This window comes from Uloborus diversus, chromosome 4 (assembly GCF_026930045.1).
Source record: "Uloborus diversus isolate 005 chromosome 4, Udiv.v.3.1, whole genome shotgun sequence".
Classification (NCBI taxonomy): Eukaryota; Metazoa; Arthropoda; class Arachnida; order Araneae; family Uloboridae; genus Uloborus; species Uloborus diversus.
Window position 1 is genome coordinate 143,358,351 of NC_072734.1, and position 23,858 is coordinate 143,382,208.

At 34.2% G+C, this 23,858-nt stretch overlaps 1 pseudogene; it reads left to right on the top strand.

The window, feature by feature from the left end:
* Positions 1 to 23,858, top strand: part of LOC129220889 (putative sodium-dependent multivitamin transporter) — a 41,597-nt pseudogene that overhangs the window by 5,651 nt on the left and 12,088 nt on the right.

A 23,858-nucleotide genomic window follows, 5' to 3' on the forward strand; every position in this document is an offset into this window, starting at 1 on the left:
ATTTAAAATTCCTCACTATCGGGTTTTTTTATCTAAAAGCGGTCGCGGCCTCTTTACCAATATGATAAATCGTACGTAGGGTGATTCGCCAGCGTTTGACCACCAACCGGTAGTTGGCAACTCGAGCACGAATATGTAAAAAAACAAGAACAAATCAGGAAATATTTTCAATATATGATTGCCTGAATTGAAGGGCGACCGGAGCGCTCCTCATCATGGACATTGTCAAAACTATCTTTGAATTCTTTTAACTATTTACGCACTTTGCTTTCACTCATAACAGTACCACCGTACGGTTCGCAATACTGTCCATGAATTTCTGCAGCATACAGGTTCCCTGCTGACAAAAAGCGTATCACTGAGTGAATCTCACATGCGGCGGGCGAGTTGATAGCCTTAAACATTATGAAAGCATAGAACAGAACTGTACAGGTTAACTACAGAGCTGAAAGTGAACACAGTTGTTCCCGAGTAATGCCGGTACACGACGCACGTGTTCGTTGCAGTATGCTTGCGAACTACTGGTGTCTATAACAAAACGGACCTGACTTCAAAAACACGCCTCGTATGTGAAATACTATTGAATGTTATGTTTCTATACAGGGTGCTTCACATAAGCCGTTTTTGGCGCATAGGATATCTGCATCAAAGTTTTTACTCAAATCTTGGTTGGGGATGAAATTCAAAAGAGCATTTACGAACAGTATTAAGTTAAACCAAGTTTTCAAAAATGAGAAAAAGTGCTTCCTAAGACAACACAGCGGACTATATTCATTAAAGTCCCATAAATGAATAATAATCTTGAGTGCAACTAGAAAATATATCACCGGTATCGATACTTAGTTTGAGGCAGAATATCGTTTCTAATAATGAAAATTACCTCTGAAATTCATCTCTCCAAGACATTTAATAGAATACCTAATTTTGACATAGTCTATGCAGTCTTTATACATTTCCCGCTAACATTGTGGTAATTGCGTATTTATGTAAAGTCGTAGAATAACATTTACATTTTTGCAGATGCTTTTTATGTCCGTGGTAATTTATGCGCCTGCTCTAGCGCTGAGCGCTGTGACTAATCTTTCTACTTGGCTGTCCGTTATTTCCATTGGCGCTGTTTGCACTTTCTATTGCACATTGGTAAGACATATTTATGTTTGTTCCTTCGGTGATACGAAAATTATTGATGTGTCCTTTTTAAATGCTTTGATTGTTAGAATTACAGGGTGATTCAAAAAGATTGCTGATGTTTCATGACGCTACCGATTTAAGAATATTCGGCTCACAACTCTCCGGTGGAATTTGATTGAAATCGAGTTGTGAATTTTCAATTAGCTACTATTTTCGGAATATTGGACTTAAAGCTCTCTGGGGAAGTTTGAATGAAACATAGTTTTAAAGTTTAATTTTGCTACCCCTAGATGTTTTTGCGTGTTACTCTATGTGTTTCACATGTTATTTATTATTCATCTCGTCAAAATGGTGATTAAAATAGAAGTGGTCAAATGCTTTATGATTGCTCACCTTGGTAACCAGACTAACACCGTGCGGTTTTTTCCTGTGGGAATACGCAAATAATACTGTGTGTATACTTCCCTTACCTTTTAATCTTGATGAACTGAAAAAGTAGATTACTGCGCTGTGTATCCTTGCATGTTTGAAAGGATGTGAAGGGAGTTTGAGTACTACTCGTGGGATATTGCTCAGACAGCAAGAGTTGGTCAAATTGGGAATCTTTGGGATGATTTAAGCATGCACGCAAAATTTAGTTTTTGTTATATTTTTACTCTTAGAAACATTATAATTGCGTTTGAAACAGGGCTGCGGAGTCGTAAAAAAAAAAAGACCGACCCTGACTCTGGCTCCAGGGATATTAGACCTTTGACTCCCGATTCCGACATCTTTACTCTCAAATTAGTCCGACTCTAACTCTGCACTCCTGCACTGTGCGGCACTCTCTATGGACAAAAGTGGAAAATGTGACTTTTTTTCCCAAATTGTTTTATTTTACTAATACTTTCATAGTGACCTTAGTGAAATGGAATTTGAGCTTTTAATCCGATGTCCTAAACACAAAGGATAGAAATCGTGTTTAAAAAAGTGGCAGATGGCATTTCTCTATCAGTGAAACAAGTTTAATTTAGTTGACTCTTCTTTCGTGTTGAATACACATCGGCAATTTTTATAAATTTTATTATATTTATATTCCATTTAGAATGAAAGGCATCAAAGAAGTGAGTAAGATCCATTCTTTCGTTAATATCTTTGAATGAAACATTTTAGTTAATATCATTAAATAATGTTTAAAAAAAAACTTCGAATAAATATTTTTCAATTTTGACCCCCCCCCCCCCCCCCAAAAAAAAATCTGAGTTTCTGAAATATTTTGATTTAATAACTATCATACATCATAAACATACAAATATTTCTTACTTTAAACTGCTTTGAATAGTTCTGGGTGATTCTGCAAAAACCTAAAATTCTCCAATATTTGTTTTTAAATTAAAAATGCTAAAGAAAAATAATAAAAAAAAAACCGAAAAAAATGTATATTTACTCTTTGTTAAGAACTTATTAAGAGAAAAATAGAGAAAACTTACTTTAACTATGCTATAATAACATACATTAAAAAATGCCGTTAAGAACGACTTTCGTCTACTTCGACAGTAAGAGCGCCGCACTGTGCCCTGGTTTGGAACCCCACAGTTCTTTTTGAATCACTCTGAATATGAACAGAATAATTGCCTATTTCATATTAAGAGCTAGATTCAATAATTTAGTATTAACTAGAACGACAGAAAATATCAATACAAAATCAAAAATTATCAAATGGAACACTAATTGTTTCCAGGAAATCAAAACTTTAAAATGCAAGTAAAATCAGTGGCGTAGCTACAGTGCTTGCCGCCCTTTCGTTGTGAAATAGCTGGTGCATTAAATTGTCAGAGGTGTTTAAATTTGCGTGAAGAACAAAAGACGTAATTAATTTTTACATACTTGCAAAAGAAAAAAAAAAGAAGGAGACACAAGTGTTTGTTTGTTGATGTTAGAGGATCGGTGTGCACCGAAAGACAATTTTCCGAAATCAAAGTTTTAAAATGCAGCTTACTAGTAAGCTACTTTGGAGAGCTTAAGACAATTCAAAAACTTTTAGCTCTGAAATATGAAATTTTAGGCTATTTTTTGCAACGCAATTGCATGTGTTGAAACTCAATTGTAGTCGTAAGGAGAGAGATTGTCGCTAAAGTTTCTTACTGAAATATATTAAAAAGGGAAATCAATTTTAAGGGTTTTTTTTTGGTGTTTTGGTGGAATGGGGAAGGTTCGGGTTCTTTCTTTGGAAATTTTTCGGCATCGAAGTCTCAAAAGTGCAATTCTAGGCTATCTTTGGTGACGTTAAAGGGTTCCATAACACCTAACGGCACCAAAAATGTGAAGCCAGGCGGCTCTCTCATGGAAAATTTTCGTAATTGACGACTGACTTTAGGCTTTGTTTGATAATGTTAGGAGCAAGAGGGGCAGAGTTAGGCCTCCCACTCAAAATCTTTCTTAAAGCTGAAGTTCATTTTAGGTATCTTTGAGAAGGAAGGGTCAGCGAGCTCTCCCACCTACGCAAATTTCTGAGAAAGAAAACTTGGCCTATCTTTGACGACGTTAGGAAAAAGATTGAATAGTTCGGTTTCCTTCCTCGGAAAATTTTCAAAATTGAAGTTTTCTAAATACAGTTTTAATCTTTGGAGACGTTAGGTAAGAGAAGGGAGCTGGGGTTTTAAAAAATCTCTCTTAGAAAAAATACGAAATTGAAGTCCTTAAAACGTATTTTAGGTTATCTTTAGTCACGTTAGGATATCAACGATAGTCAAAGTTCAAATGCTGTTTTCAGAAATTAGTATTGAAGCATCAAAGTTGCAAAAATGTTATTTTAGGCTATATACTGAGACTTTAGAAGGGAGGGTGGGAGTTTTCTCTAGAAAAATTTTCAGAATTGGAAGGTCCTGATCTTTGGTGATATTAGGAAAAAGAATCAAATACTCGAGAGCTCTCCTGCCTAAAAACATTTTGAAGCAATCTTTCATGCTGTTAGACTTCAGAGTGGAGGTGGGAGAAGTTCCCAACCGGAATTATTTGAAACTAAATACGCTAGAACGCAGTTTTAGGCTATGTTTGTCCAAGTTGAGGGACCAATGACCAAACCAAATGTTGAAAAATGAAATTCGCTTACCTTCCACAAGGAATAGACTAACATGTGATACAAAGTTGTGGGACAGATTTTCTACTCTCAAAAGTGCAAAAACAGAGATCCTTTTACTTCTTTTGAATTAGAGAACTCTTGTAATGAATGAGAAATCAACGCAAACTCTGAAACATATAAAGCCACCCCTGTGATAAGCAATAAATTGTTTCGTGTACCATTTTTCACCTCTTCTCCCCTTCTTACTTCTAAAAAAAAGAGGTTTTTATTCGACGAAGAGGTTTTTAAGAAACTCTCTTAAAATCCAATGTTAACTTTTTTTTTATAACGAAAATTAGAAAACTTCATTGTGTTCTCCCTCCTGGAGTTAACTTCTACAGTCTAAAAAAACATTGGTCGCATGAGCTTTCCACTGCCGTCCCCTCAGAGAAAAACAAGAATTATATTGATATGCTCTCAAGAAAGACTTATTTTGTATCAAAGTAATTTTAATCCGGTAGTGATACAAAAATCTTAAATTTCAAAGATTTTCTTTTTGCTTGTAGTAGCAGATTAAAACCATTATGGAAAATGCGCCTTTTTTCCACAACAAAAGGGTTAGTTTTCTGCCCCTAGAAAAGTGCCGCGTGGGGCGGACTGCTCCCTCCGCCCATCCCAAGCTACGCCATTGAGTAACATGTGTATTATTATCTGAATCAATGCATTCGCAGTTTGTCGTCTTTTCAGAATAAGCACATAAAGAAGTAAGTTTGTAGTTCATTTAACAAGAAGCAAATTAAAAGTAAAATAATGAATAGGTCAGAGAAATTATGAGATGTTTCAAATAAATTAACCATACAAGACTTTTTATACTATGGTCAACTGTTGTAAGAGCTTAACATTTCAATAATGAACAGGTAAACATTTTAAAAGCTATTCTCGTGAAATCAATAATTTGAGAATATTTAATAAAAATGTTCTTAAATTATTATGCTAAACATGTTTATAGACCAGAATGTCATTTTGTTTTATAGATTACTAGTGGTACACTTTGCCCGTAGTAAAAAATTTAAAGGTCATTGGTTCGGCTGTATATTTACAAAAAAATGACATTGATCGAATTTCTCGCCAATTTGCTATGTTCATTTGCTCGCCCATGTTATGGTAATTTGCTCGTTCACGTTATAGTAATTTGCTCGTCCACGTTATGGTCCCTATGCTACGAACTAATTTTGTGCCAAATTTCATGAAAATCGGTCGAACGGTCTATGCGCTATGCGCGTAACAGACATACAGAGACACAGATATCCAGACATCCAGAGATACAGATATCCAGACATCCAGAGATCCAGACACATAGACTTCCAGCTTTATTATTAGTAAAGAAAGGTTGGAGGTTTTATATTTTGTTTAAGTTATTTTTCATGCCACTAAAAATAAATGGTTTCACAAATCCATCTTGTGTAAAACTTCTTTTCTGCAGGGAGGCATGAAAGCAGTGTTATGGACAGATCTTTTCTAAAGTCTATTGATGTTTATTGGAATGTTTGCTGTTATCATAAAAGGTTGCATTGAGTTAGGTGGCGTTGCAGCTGTTTTTAGAATAGCGAGTGAAAGAGGACGGCTTCTTTTACCCGGGTAATCTAATCTTTAAAATAATCGTTGTGTGTAAAAGATAGATATGGGTGCCTCAGTTGCCAAATTGATTAACTCCACTTTTTAAAAAAATCCTCATTTTTGCTTTAATAGTCAATGCTTAGAATGTGAATTTCTATTAAACTTTTGGTTCAGTACATTTCTGATCCCGCGATGGTAGAAAATGTAACACGAGGGCCCCTTCACTCCTATAGATAACACTATCTTCTTCATCACTTTTCTCAACTTTTTGTTTTATGGAGTTAATCGATTTGGCAAGTGAAGCATCCATATATTGTTCTTCAATATAAAATCAGCATTCAAACTGCATTGACATAATTGATTTTAAATTTTTCAAATAATGGAAAATTACATAATAATTTAATGTGATATTTTTTATGTTTTTTTTTTTTTTTTTTTTTTTTTGTAGATTTGTTCCGTTTTGCATTTCTTTTTTATTTTGTAACATTACTACTCTTCCTTGTGTTTCTTCTATGCTCCTTCACTCTATTCTAAGTTATATTCTCATATTCGAATGAATTGGAGTTAAATTTTCGATTTATCTTATAATGACCTAATTAACGTTCAGCAAACATGCTTAACGCGTAATTTGGTTGGTGTTAAAATTGGCAAAATAGTAAGAATACAACAAAAAAATTAGAATGTTTCAACAATGCTACTAGCAGCCCTTGCTTAAGCAAATGATTAACATGATTAAAGCAAGAGGCTAATGAGAAAATATTTTCTTGAAAACAGTTCCTTATATCAAGATTCTATTTTATAAAAGTTAGTGGTTCACGTACTTCAAATATGTATTTAAAGTATTAGAGCTACAATTAAGTGCCTTTTAAATTACTTTTTAACCCGCGACGCAACAAGGAAGGGAGTTACAAAGTTACATGCAATATACCAAACATCTCGGTTATCACAGCAAGAGACTAGTTTCGATCTTGTCAGAACTCATCAGTCTGGAATAGTCAATAACCGAGCTGGAGGCAGGTGTCATCTCATTAGAGCTGAAAGGCCAGAAATTTTGAATTTAAAACTTAATTCATGCATGTTTAAAACTAAAGTTAACCCATTCTTCCATTTATTTCATTAACATGACTTCTAATTTTGTGCACGACCACTTAACCCGTACATCCTAACGGTCAAACATACTTTAAGCGTCGAAAATTTCAGGTTTCCAGTGTAATAAAATTTCCTGTAAACTTGGCAATTTGGCACCAAAAGCTAATCCGCCATCTTGGATCACATTTTCCCGAGATCCTAGATCTTCAGGATTTGCATCTAGGAAGCTGAAAATTTGCATAGATTAGTTTCAAAGGCATCTCTACTCTATAAAATTTTATCCAAATCGGAGATGGTCGAATGGTGACCACTAGGTAACTTGACATGGAGTGACTCACATGGTATTTTACGAAAGAATCTACGTATTTTAAAACATATTTTTACAGGCCTTCAATAGATCCAGAAGTTCGTTATTCCATCTGGAATGTTTTACTTCAGGGTGCAGTGATTTGTATGTCCATTGGCAGCGCAAATCAAGTACAAGTCCAGAGATTACTAACAGTTAAAAGTCTCTCGCGATCAAGGAAGTAAGTTTTAGTATACTTTATATTCAAATTCAATGATTTTTTTTAATACAACAGAACTTGCAGTAGAATTAAATCTCAACACCCAAAAATATTAATATACAGAAATGAAAACTCAGGTCAAGCAGCTGGATAATTAACATATATTCGTCACAATAATCACCAAAAGCTTTTGAATGCTTTTTAAGTCTGTTTTTAAACATTTAATTTTGTTAAGACCGATTTCGATTTGAAAAATGAAGTCAGTTGACGAGGAATGGCTCAAATATAAATTATAGAACATTGGATATAGCGAAAAAACAATGCATATTCAGAAAAGAGTATTATATATATATATATATATATATATATATATATATATATATATATATATATATATATATATATATATATATATATATATATATATATTTAGTTTGAATGTGCACTTTGTTTAAAATGCAATCATATTTTATTACATAAACAACCCAGAACTCACCACAAGTAGGTAGTTGTATATGTTTTAAACTGCATCTTTTTTGTTCTGTATTAAATGTTCTGTGATTTGAATTTGAGTCCACGTCATCTTTCATCCTTCGCGTCATAAAAAGTACTTGGCGCCTCCGTGGTTCTGTGGTATGAGCTTCGTCCTCTAAGACGGAGGTCGTGGGTTCGATCCCCGCCGGTCGTGCCCTGGGTGTTATTTCCTTCTCTTGTGTTGTAATTCTCTCCTTTGTATGTCTGGAGGTCAAGCGTTTTTTAAGCAGTCCTCTATGTATGTGAATCTGTTTAGCTTCTAAATAAATAAATAAATATATACTTAAATCATGAAAAAAAAAAATCATTTGTGTTTGTTAGTACTTTGTTAATATATTATCCATGTGTTTTGCACTGCTGATGTTACGAGAAATAACTTGTCCTTTTTTACTTTTATGACTACGCAGGGCAATTTATTTAAGTCTTCCCATAAGTGCATCTTTCGTCTTGCTGAACTGTTTCATAGGACTCATTATATTTGCTTACTTTGCCGACTGCGATCCAATGACTTCTCCTTCCAAACCAATAACTTCACCAGATCAGGTAAGGTTATCTTTTCTTCATCATTTTTACCTTTATTTTTTCGACTTTTTTTCATTACAAACTCCCAGGAGATTAGTAGCGCTGTTTTACTTTGTGACAAAAAAGTAAAAACTTCATTTCCCGCAAGTTTTCGTCTGTATTAGTCTAATGTTATATGTTTTCTGTCATGGAAGTTTTATTCTTTCATAAATTTACTGTATTCTTGATATGTATAGAGATTCTGGGCATAATTCGTATCGTTTTTTCGTAATCTCACTTTTATTTTAAGACTTTGGCTTGGGGTTAGTTTGAGCAAGCAAAGTTATAATTTTTGCTTTTGTTAAGATGCGGATTTATAAAAGGAAATCTGCACGATGTTCTTACACTACTGGTGACATTAATAATGCTGCAAAGGCTGTAAATGATGAGGGAAAAAGTGTGAATGACGCCTCAAAATAATTCGGTATCAATAAGGATAGCTCTGACAAGATTTTTTAAAGAAATTAAAAGTTGGTGATTCCTCCACGGGTTATGCAAAACCGAGGCAAATTTTTTCTTCCCAACAAGAGGACTCTATAAAAAAATAACTGCCGCAAATGGCATTAATCTATTATGGATATTCCCCAAAAGACGTTCGTCAACTTGCCTACAAATGTTCTGTTAAATTTAGCATTAAAATTCCATCCACCTGGACTCCAAATAAGATGTCCGGAAAAGATTGCCTTACAAAGCTTTTAAAAGGAAATCCGAAACTATCCATCCGAAAACAGTACCATTTCAGTTAATTTGAAAAAAAAAACTTTAAGTCTTGTTAATTTGTCACTAAAAGACTATACATACTACATAAAGAGTTATTTGTCAAACAGAAATTTTATTTGATCTCTAGTTATCATTTGTCTTATGGTTTGGTTAGACATTATAATTGCTCAACTTGCCCCATACCCTTGCTCAACGTACCCCATTTATGGGGTACGTTAAGCAAGTTCTTTTTGCATTCCGACAGCTGTAGCTCTTAAACGTGTGCTATTAGCAACAAGTTACTATGGACACTTTTGAAAAGGGATACATTACTAATCCATCAGGTTGCATAACAATCGATTAAGACTTACCGTCGAGAAGCTATATCCGCTCAAGTGAAAAAATGCTCAACTAGCCCCGCCGTTCCCTACTTGGTTATTTTACAATTTAAAAGGTATGATGTATGAAAAAAGAGGAGCAACGTTTCGTTCAATTCTTTTAATTTATCTACAAATCAGGACTGTATTCTTTATCATTTATCATATTGGAAGAGACTTTTTAACTAAATGAGCTGATGTGTGCATCACATGATTTCCTCTTACTCCAATTTGTTAAAGCGCCACCTATGTTTAGTTAAAAACCTCTGGCTGCAACCAATTCAGAGAGTTTAAGGTCAGAGCGGCTGAAAGAATGCTGCTCGCAAGTGTATGAAATTAATCATAATAAAAGTTATACAGTCCACTTTTGTTGTAGTTCAATGGTTGTGTTGCGTTGCAGAGTAGAGCCAACCGCAAGAAACCAGCTAATAGAAAAGGATAATCTTACCTAGAGGTAAGAACATGGTCCGTCGAACCGGACATTAAAAAGAATGGCTCGTGAAGAAATGTAACGCAAGTTGAAGACGCATGGAGTGAAATAACTTACGCATTACGATTCGAATCCTGTACATGAAAGGAGGTGAGTAGCAATTTCAAGTTTGAAATTAGTGACTGCTAAATAACCAGAAAATGTCTAAAGACGCGAAGGAAAGTGAAATTGAGTTGACACGCGTGAAAGCAAAACGTTCTATCGTAAGAAGAGCAGTGACAAATTACGTAAAGAAAATTGAAGGCAATCTAAAAGAACAAGACGTTAACTTTGAGGAAATATCTGAAAATTTAGAACTGTTAAAGCAAAAAGAGGCTGAATTGAAAGATATTGACTATAAGGTTGAAGCGCTAATTGAAAATCTTGAAGAATTAGATAGCGAGTTAGAAAGTGTTTTTGCGTATAACGAAAAAGTAATACTAATTAAATTTCGTGCTGAGAAAAAACTGAACGAGCAGAAGAAACCAGAGTTAAACGTCTCCAGTTTAAATAGCGCAGATAAAACAAATTACGGAAGTGAAACAATAAAGCTGCCGAAACTTTCCTTGCCCAATTTCAGTGGCAATATTATCGACTGGCTAACGTTTAAAGATCTTTTTAATGCAACAGTAACAAAAAATGAATCTCTATCTGATGCTCAAAAGCTTCAATATTTAAAAACCTCGTTAAAAGGTGATGCTGCAAAAATTGTAAATTCTATTCCAATATCTGATAGTAATTTTAAAATTGCGTATAATTTGTTAGATGAACGATACTCAAATACATGAGAGCAAACTTTTGCTCACATTAAACGCTTTTTGGATCTTCAAAGCATTCAAAATGAATCCGCTTCTGCTTTGTTGACTTTAGTAGATAATGTCAATGAAATAATTCGTTCATTAGAAACGCTGGGTCAATCGGTTGATAAATTTGGGGATACCTTAATGTTGTATTTAATATTACAAAAATTAGATACTTCCACTAAATTATGGTGGGAACGCCAGTCAAAGAATTCTGAAATTCCGAAACTTAGGGATTTAATAGAGTTTCTAAAAAGTTACGCTAGAACAATTCAAAACAGTAAGGGTTCAGTCGGTAAAGTTCAAAAGCCCACAAGTTCTAAAGTTAACGCTTTGGTTGCGGTTTCTGTATGTTCATATTGTAAAGATAATCATTACTTATCAAAGTGTGTAAAATTTCGCAGTCTATCCGTACCGCAAAGATTTGATTTCGTAAAACGAAATAAACTGTGTTTTAATTGCCTCTCTAATATGCATCTAATTAGAAAATGTAAAAGCGGTAATACTTGTTTCAAATGTGGGAAGAGGCACCACAGTATGTTACATCAAGAAAATGAAAATAGGTCGATACCTAGGTTTCCTTCTGTAAGTGCTAAAGAATTTATTCCTTGTTCAGTAGAAACGAGTTTAGATTTAAATCGCAAAAATGAAGTTACGTCTATAGTATGTGAAAATAGTTCATATGGTAATCAATTGGGAACTAGTATGAATAATAGCAATTCATCTGTTCTTTTATGCACTGCTGTAATTAAGATTAGAAATTCTAAAAATGAGTGGATAAGTTGTAAATGTTTGCTGGATACGGGCTCAGAAAAAAATTTCATTAGGAAAGAATGTGCCAAGCAATTGGGATTGAAAAGTAACCCTGCTCAAATTTCAGTTTCCTGTTTAGGAAGTTATAATACGCTAAGCAAGGGAGCAGTCGAGTTAGTATTTTCCTCTCATTTTGACACTGAATTTAAGATAGTAACCTCCGCTTACGTCATTGATAAAATTTTTGGGGAATTGCCCAATTCAACTACGCCTGTGAAGTGTTTTAATGAGTATAAGGATTTATTGTTAGCAGATCCCTCTTATTTTAAGAAAGAAAGCATAGACATTCTATTTGGGGTAAATGTATTTTTTTCGCTTGTAAACGGAGAGGTAATAAAACGGGGTGAAAATCTTCCGTTGGCAGTATGTTCTAGATTAGGGTGGATAATCGCAGGAGCCACAACACTCAGCTGTTGTGACTTATAATCTAGTTCTGTTAATAGTTTTTAGTGTTAGTACAGATGAGCTAGTTAAGTCGTTTTGGGAATTAGAACAAATTCCGTCAACACAGTCGCTTACAAGGGAAGAAAGGCTTTGTGAAACGCATTTCTTAGAAAATTATACGCGCAATAAAGTAGGAAGGTATTCTGTTAGACTTCCGTTTAAACCTAATAGAAAACCGTTAGGTAACTCCAAGGCCACCGCATTTAAAATGTTTCATAGTCTAGAAAAAAGACTTCTAAAAATGCCTGACATTTATTTGCAATACAAAAAGTTCATGACAGAGTATCTCGATCTTGGGCATATGGAAATCGACAATACGGTATGCAAAGAAAATGCTCATTATTGTATTCCGCACCATCATGTAATTAATGAGTCTAGTTCCACCACAAAATTAAGAGTTGTTTTTAATGCTAGTGCAAAAACTACATCTGGTGTATCATTAAATGATACGCTTATGAATGGTCCAAAGGTGCAGGACGATCTTTTCGCTATTTTATTGAGGTTTAGATGTCATAACATTGCAATTACAGGTGATTTACAAAAAATGTATCGCCAGATAGAGATTCATGATGCAGATAGAGATTTTCAAAAAATTCTGTGGAGGGATGACCCTACTAAACCAATTTCGACTTATAGGTCGTGTACTGTCACGTATGGTACCGCATCTGCTAGCTATTTAGCTACGCGAGTACTTAAACAGCTGGCAATTGATGAGGCAGCGAGATTTCCGAAGGCAGTTGATCTAATCATGCATAATTTTTACGTTTATGACTGCCTGTTTGGCGCTAAAACGCAAAAGGAGGCGATTGATCTTATCCATGAACTGAATGATCTCCTTAGAAGAGGACAATTTAAATTGCACAAGTGGTGTAATAACAATTCGTTTGTGTTGGAAAGACTACGCAAATCAGAGGGCTTGTCCGCATGTTCTTCTAGTACCGCTGATTCTAAATTTATTAAAGTATTGGGATTGAGATGGAACCCAACGCTCGACGACTTTACGTATAACATTCATTTTCCGGATAAGCACAGAGCCTTCCCTACAAAAAGATCTATTTTGTCTAGTGTGTCAAGCATTTTCGACCCCCTTGGGTGGTTGTCGCCATTTATTATAACTGCAAAAATTTTAATTCAAGATTTGTGGAAATGTCAGTTATCGTGGGATGATCCTGTGCCTCCGGAGCTTAAGGAGCGATGGATTAACTATAGCAACGATATTTCTCAACTTGAACCTGTAACTGTGCCTCGAAGAGTTCTTTTGCACGAAGCGTCTAATATTGAACTGTATTGTTTTTGTGATGCCTCTGACCAGGAAACATCACGATCAAGGAAATTCAAAAAAATTCCAAATTTGTGGCATTCGAAAGAGCATTGGAAAACATGTTTATGGCACTGAAACTACGTGCCCTCGTGACCACGTTATCGAAATATGATGTCTTAAAAATTGCCGAAATTTTTAGTTAAGTCGCCAAATTTAGCGAGTTTTGTTCAGAAATGGAAGGTACGGCGCGAATTCTACATCTGCATCTGACAAGACATTTCACTTCCATATTTGGTCACCACCAAAGCGCGTGAGAAATATCGCATTTTAATTCTTTACTCGGGGTGACTAATATGGCGCGGGGTGTCGTGGCACAGACTGCGGCATTGAAATTTTTAGGGGCTTGTGTTCCGGGATATTAACGTGCAACTGTATAGGGGAAAACGCCACAACCCGAAATATTTGTTTTATTTTATTGTAAAAACAATGGAATTTTTTGTTATTCTTAAGACTGCTAAAAAAACTGATGTTTAAAACTCTTATGCTTCTGCGGGTGAAATATTTCCACTGAAAGAGTTTTTTCGATGATGAAACTGTTTTGAAAAAAATATGATAACCATAGGGAAACGGTAAACACAATTTAAGGTTCTTTTTCTTTTTTTTTGAAAAGTCGTAAATCTGAAGTCTTCAACAGTATCTAAATACGAAGAAAACGACATTTTTAAAGATTTCAAACCCTGTTCTCAAATTAAAAAAAAACGATTTCTGTCAGTTATTTCCAGTGTGTTTTTCGTTATGTGTATCGTTTTCAAGTTATGTGTAAACCCCCTAACAAGTCAAATAAAAAAAAAAAACTGTATTAATTTTTGTTTTGCTCGTATTTGAATTCCCTTTTAACGTGAAACATAGTTGGTAAAAGTGACTTCAGTATTTTTAAAAATGACTAAATAACATGCAATATGATGTGCATTTACGTTATAGCGACTTTCAGTTGCAGTGACAGACTTTTTCGAACTACAGGGGTTGTCATAATGAACGTCGACTATAAAATTTTTGATAAGAATCTGTTATGAAGTAATTTCCGACATCGTTAGTTTTGCTGTGCAAATTTTTGACATTTACTATCCGTTGTTTTCTTTTTTTTAATTATTAATTTTTTCGATTTTAAATTAAACATTTTCGCTAGCAATGGTCAGACAATAAAACTTCATGAATGATAATAAATTTTGAAAAAATAAATAAGAGCTGGGATACTACAATCCATGATCATGTTCTTTCAACATCAAAAACTATCCATTTTATTTTCAATATATAAGCTTTAATAAGCATGTTTTTTTTTTTACTTATTCATATTAATTCTCGTACATAATTATTAATTACTTACAACACACTTCATTACAAGAGTACAAACTTAAATTAGTTAAGTAAAACACACTTGAAATGCACTTAAATTCTGAAATGCATTATTATCACGATTACAAAGTTAAATCCTACGTTCAATGTCGTTATAAAGTTTTAGCTCCTCTGGATAAAGCTCTCTAGTTTCCATTTCACAGGCTTCATAGTTACTTTTTAATTTTACTCACACAAGTAAAGGGTTAATTCGAAACATCGTTTACGCGCTTTGCAGATGACCAGAAATGGAAATGAGTCTTGCTAGACGCAGGCGATGAAATCACGTGGTATTTTCCATTTCTTGCCAAGTCTTTAAATTCGGCGAATTTTCGTAAGATTTCGACAGACTTTGACCCCCCATATCTCAAAAACAAAAGAACGAGGGCACACAATATTTGGGTCAAATTTTTTTCTAAAGATACTCTTTCGAATGCGACCATTTTTAACTTTTTTCATGATTACTGAACTCGTGATGTTTCCTGGTGAGAAGGCATACGCTGCAGTAATTTACTTAAAATCTTCTGATACGTCCAGTCATCAAGTTAGCCTGTTGACATCGAAGACTCGTGTTTCGCCATTGAAAACAATATCGATTCCGCGCCTTGAACTTTGCTCAGCTGTGTTGTTAGTGCATTTACTACAAATCGTTCTTTCGTCATTACATATTCAAATTGATGCAATACACGTCTTCACAGATTCCACAATCGTTTTAGCATGGTTAAGATCTGAGCCGTCACGTTGGCAAATATTTGTTGCTAACCGGGTTTCTGAAATACAAGGGATCCTTCCTATTCAACACTGGCGCTGGATTCCTTCAGACCAAAATCCAGCAGACTGTGCAAGTAGAGGACTTTTACCCTCTGAACTGCTTAAGTTTGACTTATGGTGGTCTGGTCCTCCTTGGCTTAGACACGAGGAAATTCCACATGTAGAAGTACCATTGTCAACGGACGCTCTAAAAGAAGAGCGAAAAAAGGCTTCGTGTTTATATGGAACATCGTCTGTTGATTTTCCAATAATTGTTAAAGTTTCATCATATGTTAAATTACGCCGCATGATAGCATGGTGCCTACGTTTCATTAAAAATGCTCGATATTCCAAAAATCGAAACATTGGCTATCTGACTAGTGATGAAATGAAAGCCGCTAGAAATATTTTGGTGAAGATAGTTCAAAAGCAAGAGTTTTCCACTGAGTATCTTCATTTGGAGAATAAAAAACCACTTCCTGCCAATAGTAAATTACTTTCCTTAAAGCCATTTATAAATGAAGATGGTGTAATACGTGTTGGTGGTAGACTGGAAAATGCTCCTTTTTCAAATGCAAGAAAACATCCCATTCTCCTGCCAAAGAATCACCACTTAACTACCATTATCATTCGCTCCTATCATGAAACATATTTACATGCGGGTACTATTCTTTTGTTATCTGTTATACGTAAGGAGTTTTGGATAATTAACGCTAAGTCGGTCATTAAAAAGGAAATTTGGAAATGCATTAAGTGTTTCAAACTCAAGGGAAAAACAGCAACCCAGGTGATGGCTGATTTGCCGCGTGCTAGAGTAATTCCATCACGAGTGTTTTCAAAAACCGGTCTAGACTTTGCAGGACCCTTTCTAGTAAAATCGCGATCTGGCCGCGGGGTTAGAACCTTAAAAGTTTACATTTGTATTTTTGTGTGTTTAGCCGTAAAGGCTGTGCACATTGAAATTGTTGGCAACTTATCTGCAGACTGTTTTATAGCTGCACTAAAACGATTTGTGGCGAGACGAGGAAAACCAAGTGAAGTATTTTCGGATTGTGGGTCAAATTTTGTAGCTGCAAATAAAGAATTGAATAGAGTTATTGCACTTCTCCAGAAGGAAGAACCCGTTCATAATTATTTCGCCAACGAGGGAATTAAATGGAACTTTAATCCTCCTTCCGCCCCTCATTTTGGAGGAATTTGGGTGGCAGCTGTCAAATCCGCTAAATCTCTCCTAAAACGTACAATAGGAGACCAAAAATTGACTTTGGAAGAATTTTCAACGCTAACGACACAAATTGAATCTTGTTTAAATTCCCGACCGTTGAGCCCTTTGTCAGAGGATCCATCCGAAATGTCTGCTCTTACTCATGGGCATTTCTTGGTTGGTACATCGCTTTCTTCAATACCAGAAGAAAATCTTCTCAACGAAAAAATTCCCCCTTCTTATCGCTGGAAATTAACTCAACAGATTTTTCAGAGTTTCTGGAAACGATGGTTACATGAATATGTTTCCGCGTTGCAACAGCGATCCAAATGGGTACGAGAACAACCAAATATTAAAGTAAATGATTTAGTTTTAATTAAAGAGGACAACGTTCCTCCTCTGAGGTGGAGGTTAGGTAGAGTAATGGAAATTTTCCCTGGTTCGGATCAGAATGTGCGAGTTGTTAACATAAAGACCGATACTGGATTTTTTCGCCGACCAATTCATAAATTAGCAGTTTTGCCTAATATGGACTGATGAACTTTAGGTGACTGTTACTAATGGATTGGTAAATAATTATGTTTTGTAAAAAGGCTTCTTTACATCTGTTTTATTATTCTACAAACATTAATAATGTGTATTTCATATTTGTTGCCAGTAATGTATACTTGATAGTAGTTAGTTCTCAATGGTTTGTTTTTCTATAGTTTATCATATAATTTTTGAAACCATATATGTTTCAACGTGGCCCGATATGTTAAAGTGCCACCTATGTTTAGTTAAAAACCTCTGGCTGCAACCAATTCAGAGAGTTTAAGGTCAGAGCGGCTGAAAGAATGCTGTTCTCAAGTGTATGAAATTAATCATATTAAAAGTTATACAGTCCACTTTTGTTGTAGTTCAATGGTTGTGTTGCGTTGCAGAGTAGAGCCAACCGCAAGAAACCAGCTAATAGAAAAGGATAATCTTACCTAGAGGTAAGAACACAATTTAAAGATAATAGTGCCTCGGAGTGAGCAAAAAAACACTTTAAATACTTTCATTCCAAGTCTGTTGCGAACCGAAGCAAAGAAAACTTTTTATACGGATAAATTTTTCCAATATTGGCAGAAACACAACAACAACTTCGTCGCCAAAACTTGGCGACAAAACTTTTCGACCAAAAGCTTGGTGATATATTGCCAAATGTTTGCCAAATTATTGAACCGCTTGAGTTTAAATTTTACCTCAAAAAGGTGTAAAAGACCTCCTTCGGAAAACCCGAATGCAACCAAAAGAGAAGGTGCTCAACTAGTCTCCACTTGGAGTCTATGCGCCAAATTTCAACTTTCTAGGACAAACCGTTCTTGAGTTATGTGAGATACATACACACATACGCACATACGCACATACATACGTACATACGGATGTCATGAGAAAACTCGTTGTAATTAACTCGAGGATCGTCAAAACGAACTCTTCAGGTGTCTATACGTTCTTAGGCATGTATCCACGTGTGGTCGGGATGAAAAAAAAAATCAATATTCATTCGGGGGCGAGCAAAATGGAAATTAAGGCCGATTTTTGAGTGAAAATTTTTTTGCGAATACAATACTTCCTTTTTTGTAAATGGAAGTAAAAATACAGTGACTGTTGGCTTAGTCGGAGTTTAAGAATGTATAGTTAATGTGAAAAAAACCTTAATAATTGTGAAAAGCAAAAGGTTTTATTTGTAGGTACTAGTATTGTTAGTACAAATGATTTCCATCAGTTCTCTTCAAATTGTAGCCTCATTGCAAGTAATTTCACACGAAAAAATTAAATTAAAGAAGTATATAGCTAGCAAATCAGACTGGCTTAATGCTGCACGTAAAAGGCTTAATACTGCACTAAAATAGCAGGCAGGGCAAAAATATCAGTTTTCTACTTTTTTAACATCATGAGTTGGCAACACTACAAATATCATTCTATAATCAAATACTGCATTATAATATTCCATGCTATGAAATATATTTAAAACGAGTTGATGTGTGCCTCATATGACTTCCTTTTACTCCAATTTAATGTCGTTTTCCCATTATTGGTAATTTTAATGTGATTCAATAGTTTACTCCCTAAACATCACCAACAGTGACCAAATTAAAACCAGATTTTTTTTAAAAAAATTGCCAAATTTGTCGCCAACATGGCGACAAAACAGCAACCAAAAGACTGGCGATATATCGCAAAGTGTCCGCCAAATTGTAACACCACTTCAGTTTACCTGGAGATTAACAATGATTTGAGGGTTTTTTTCGACCCGATCACCCGTGGATATATGCTTAGGAACGTACAGACACCTAAAATATCTATTTTGACGACCCCCGAGTTAATTACAACGAATTTTCTCGTGACGTCCGTTCGTGACGTATGTATGTGCGTATGTGTGTATGTATCTCGCATAACTCAAAAACGGTATGTCCTAGAAAGTTGAAATTTGGTACGTAGACTCCTAGTAAAGTCTAGTTGTGCACCTTCCATTTTGGTTGCATTCGGATGTTCCTGAGGGTTTTGTTTTGCCCCTTTTTGGGGGGAAATCGTTGTTAATTTCGATGTAAACTCAAGTTGTGTTATAATTTGTCGGACACTTGGTGATATATCACCAGTCCTTCGGTCGCCAAGTTTTGTCGCCAACTAGGTGACAAATTTGGCGACTTTTTTTCTTTTTCTTTTTTTTTCATTTTGGTTTCAATTTTTCCACTGTTGGTGATGTTTAGAGAATAAACAATTGAATCACATTAAAATTGCCAATAATGGGGAAATTGGAGTAAAAGGAAGTCATGTGATGCACACATCAGCTCGTTTTGTAAAAGGACGTAAAAATCATATTATGCATTGAATTAAAAGTACTAAACTTTCAAAAATTTATAAATCTTGTTTATCTGCTTCAATCTTCCACTTATTTTATTTAAAAACTTTATCTTTCAACGGCTAATTCTCATGCTTTAATGATTTTATCCTATTAACCTTTTTACTTCCTTTTACAAAGAAGGAAGTATTGTATTCGTGAAAATATTTTCACTCAAAAATCGGCCGTAATTTCCATTTTGCTCACCCCCGAATGAATGTTGAGTTTATTTTTCAACCCGACAACGCGTGGATATATGCCTAGGCACGTACAGATACCCGAAATATCCATTTTGACGATCCTCGAATTAATTACAACGAGTTTTCTCGTGACGTCTGTATGTACGTATGTATGTGCGTATGTGTGTATATGTGTATGTATGTCGCATAACTCAAGAACGGAAGGTCCTAGAACGTTGAAATTTGGTACTTAGACTCCTAGTGGGGTGTAGTTGTGCACCACTCTTTTTGGTTGCATTCGGATGTCCCAAAGGGGGTCTTTTGCCCCCTTTTGTGGGGAAATCATTGTTTATTTCGATGTAAATACAAGTGGTGTTATAATTTGGCGGACAATTGGCGATAAATCGCTAGTTTTTTGGTCGTCAAGTTTTGTCGCCAACTTGACGATAAATTTGCCGGGTTTTTTTTTTAAATCTGGTTTTAATTTGGCTGCTGTTGGTGATATTTAGAGGGTAAACTATTGAATCACATTAAAACTGCCAATAATGAGAAAATGACATTAAATTGCAGTAAAAGGAAGTCATGTGATGCACAGATCAACTCGTTTTAGCTTTACCAAACTGGTCAGTCTTTGTCTCTGCGTGTATTAAAAGCAGAAATATTGGCAATATTGGCCTTTTTATGTGCATAATGCATGGTAAAAATAAGAAAGTTTAAACTAAAAATACAATTTAATTGAGAGAAGTTTTGTATAATATCTTCTCGCTTAAAAAATGAATCTCGAAATACTCTTAACCCATTTTTATGAAACTTCGTGGTTTCCGCTTCTCTACTGGTTGCTAGGAGATAAGCTAAAGTATTCAACATAATCACAATATTATATTGGTTAGGAAGAGATCTTAGAATATGAATGCAATAAATTTGCCAAAAATATCACAAAACTTAAATGAGCTCGAAAAACCTTTATTTTCGAAATATATTCCAAAACCTTTTGATCGATTTCTAAGGCTACAAGTTATTTTGGCAGTAGTTTTACACAAATAAGTTCAAAACCTCAATTTGTTGGGTTTTTCAAGTTTTTAGAATTTTCTCGTATTCTATAAGTAATTACATTGTTTATGACGATTATGCAAGCAATTATACAAGCATTATACAAGCATTTTGCTAGATACTTGTGTTGTTTTTCTAAAACTCCGTCAGAAAATGTAACTACATCTTTTATACACATAGCTAAAAAAAAAAAAAGAAAAAACTCGGAGGAGGGGGGCTCCTGAACATTGTTTGGATACCTTAATAGTTGTGTTACGGTGCCCTCTCGTGAATCAACATTTTTCTGAATGGGTAAGAGTTTTAAGAGATTGGTTAAGAGCTTCAGTTCAGAGCGATTAGGAAGGAAATAAGATAATGAAATAATACTTCCAAAGATGTAAATCTGTCTGAAAAAGTGAGGGAGTTATTGCAGCTGCCAAAATTTTAGAATAGTTTGTTCAATGCCATTATCTAAGTGTTGTTAGTACGAAGTAAAAATAAACAATGAAAAGAGAAAAATAAAAACATTCATTTTTTTTACTCACATTATGATTGAAAAAAAAATCAACGCTGTTAAAGTACAAATAAGGATAAGATCAGATGAGTTCAAAGTCCTGGGAAAACTTTCTCCAATAAGGGAAATTTTCAGCTTTCAACAAAGAGTCATTTAATTGAATTTCAATTCATCGTTGAAAAAAAAATCATTGTTGATTTTGTGACTGTTAATTAGCTTCCGGGAGTTCGAATCGAAGAGAAAATGATTTCTTGTGACCCCAAAATACGTTATGCAATTGAGTGATTTAACAACATTGATTTCATCACTAAAGAAAAGAAAGTTTCTAACAAGAAGAAAAAATTCTCCAGCTGTTTTAACATAGCATACAAATTGAATGCATTGCTTTTCATGTCACATTTGTCCAAATGTTTTAATTTAATTTTAAAGGTTTTTTAAAATTAATTACAGTTGCTTCCATACTTTATCATACTTACTTTGAGCAAGTATCCCGGTGTGGCTGGTTTGTGTATTTGTGGTATTTTTAGTGCTTCTTTGAGCACCGTATCATCTGCAATTAACTCGCTCACTGCTGTAACGACGCAAGATTTAATCAAACCATATTTCATTGCTTGGGGTTTTTCTGAAAGGAAAATAGCCGCTAGTGCCAAATTTATCAGTAAGTAAAATTCTTAACTATTTTCATTGCAATAAAAATGAAATGATAAAGTACAGATGTTGTGTCTCTAGTGGATGAGAAATTCAGATATTTCGTTTTTCTGTCGTAATTAAATGTGCACGTCAAAAGTATAGAATCTAGCCACTTTGTAATTTTTGAATTAGGTTTCTAAAAGTGTTATGAAGCTTTAGTTCTCGCTAATATTATTTTGTGTTTTAAAATTGTAAACTTTAAACTATTTTATTATTTTTTAGAACGTTTTGTCGTTAGATTATTAACACTAGTTGATTTTTTTCAATAACGTATTAATTTGAACAAGGGTGCCCATCCTCCTAAGTTTTATGGCGCAATTCTCCCTCCCCCCTATTTTTTCTCATCCAGTTTTCCCTTATTCATTATTTATTTTGAGCCCTTTTTCATTGTATTAGTTTAAAAAAAGATATTTTTTAATTATTTATTTATTTATTCATATTAAATTATTATTATTCTTGGTTTCATGCTACACCCGTAACATACTCACACGCAAACACACACACACACAAGCACACACACACACAAGCACACACACACACAAGCACACACACACACACACACACATACGCACACAAAATAATTAAATAAATAAAATTTAATTAAGGGGTCACAGTACCTTTCAAACATTTTTTTTAAATTTAAGCAAATTTAATATTTCTTTGAAACCATAACATGCATACTTATTTCATAATCAATATTTTTTTTTTTTTTTAAATTTAAAAATATTGCCTACTTTTTTCAAAAATTCAAAAAATTGTGGAAAACTTCAAATTTTTAAAATCCCTAAGGCTTTTTTATTTTCGCACTAATTAAATAAAAGTTTTTTGCTAAACTATCACTATAATCATCTCTAAAAATCTGTGCATTCTTTTGGTTATGAGTTTATTAGAAAATTTTCTGTGATTAATTATGTAAAAAATCATAATTTTTTTTTAAATTTCGTTTTCAAAGGTTTAACATGCTTTAAAAATTTGAGTAATTTATAAAATGCTTATCCAATGCATAGTTTTGTCAAATATGTTATCTCAATTGCAAAAAGTATTACTTTAAAGCTGTATCTTTAATAGAAAAAAATCCTTAGGGATTCTAATGACACGAAAACACAAAAAAACCATCATCGAGAAAAAGTAAATTAAAGTTTTTTTTTTTGCATAAGAACACATAGCGAGCATGGCCTAAAACCACTCATAACTTTTTAAATATTTGAACAAAAGCAATGAAACTTTTCCCCTGTGTTCAGAATAGTTTTTAGTTTTGAAATAAGCAATAAAAGTTTTTTTTTTTTTTTGATCGTTTCATCATTTTTGAGGTACTGTGACCCCTTAAAATAAAATTAAAAAAAAATTTAAACTAAAAATTAATTAACAAATAAATTTAAATGAAAACTTTACCCTCCCCCCCCCCAAAAAAAAATCTTGAGGGTGCAACTTGCACCATAATCCCCTCTTCCCTCTCTGTGGGCACCCCTGAATTTGAAGAAACTCTAACACAAATATTACAACTTTAAAAGTAGATGATTGCTGGAGGTAATGTTTAGATTGTTTTGTTTACTTAAATTGAATTGTTTTGGCAAATTTTTCCTCGATAAAATGTTTTCTGAAATGCTGGAATTTATCATGTTTTGTAAAAATCTTTCTCTTTGCGTGGAATTTTCCTCATTTTTCTTTTCTCTTTTACTCAGCACTGTGCTATGGTATACTATGCATAGCTCTGACATTTCTAGTTTCAAAATTTTTAAACCTCGTCCAGATTACCTTGGTTATATTTGGAATGTTCAATGCTCCAATATTGGGAGTGTTCCTTTTGGGAATGTTGACACGACGAGCAAATGAAAAGGTAAGTACTCTACAGGGTTAAGAACATTAATCCTATGTTATTCACAACATGCGCAT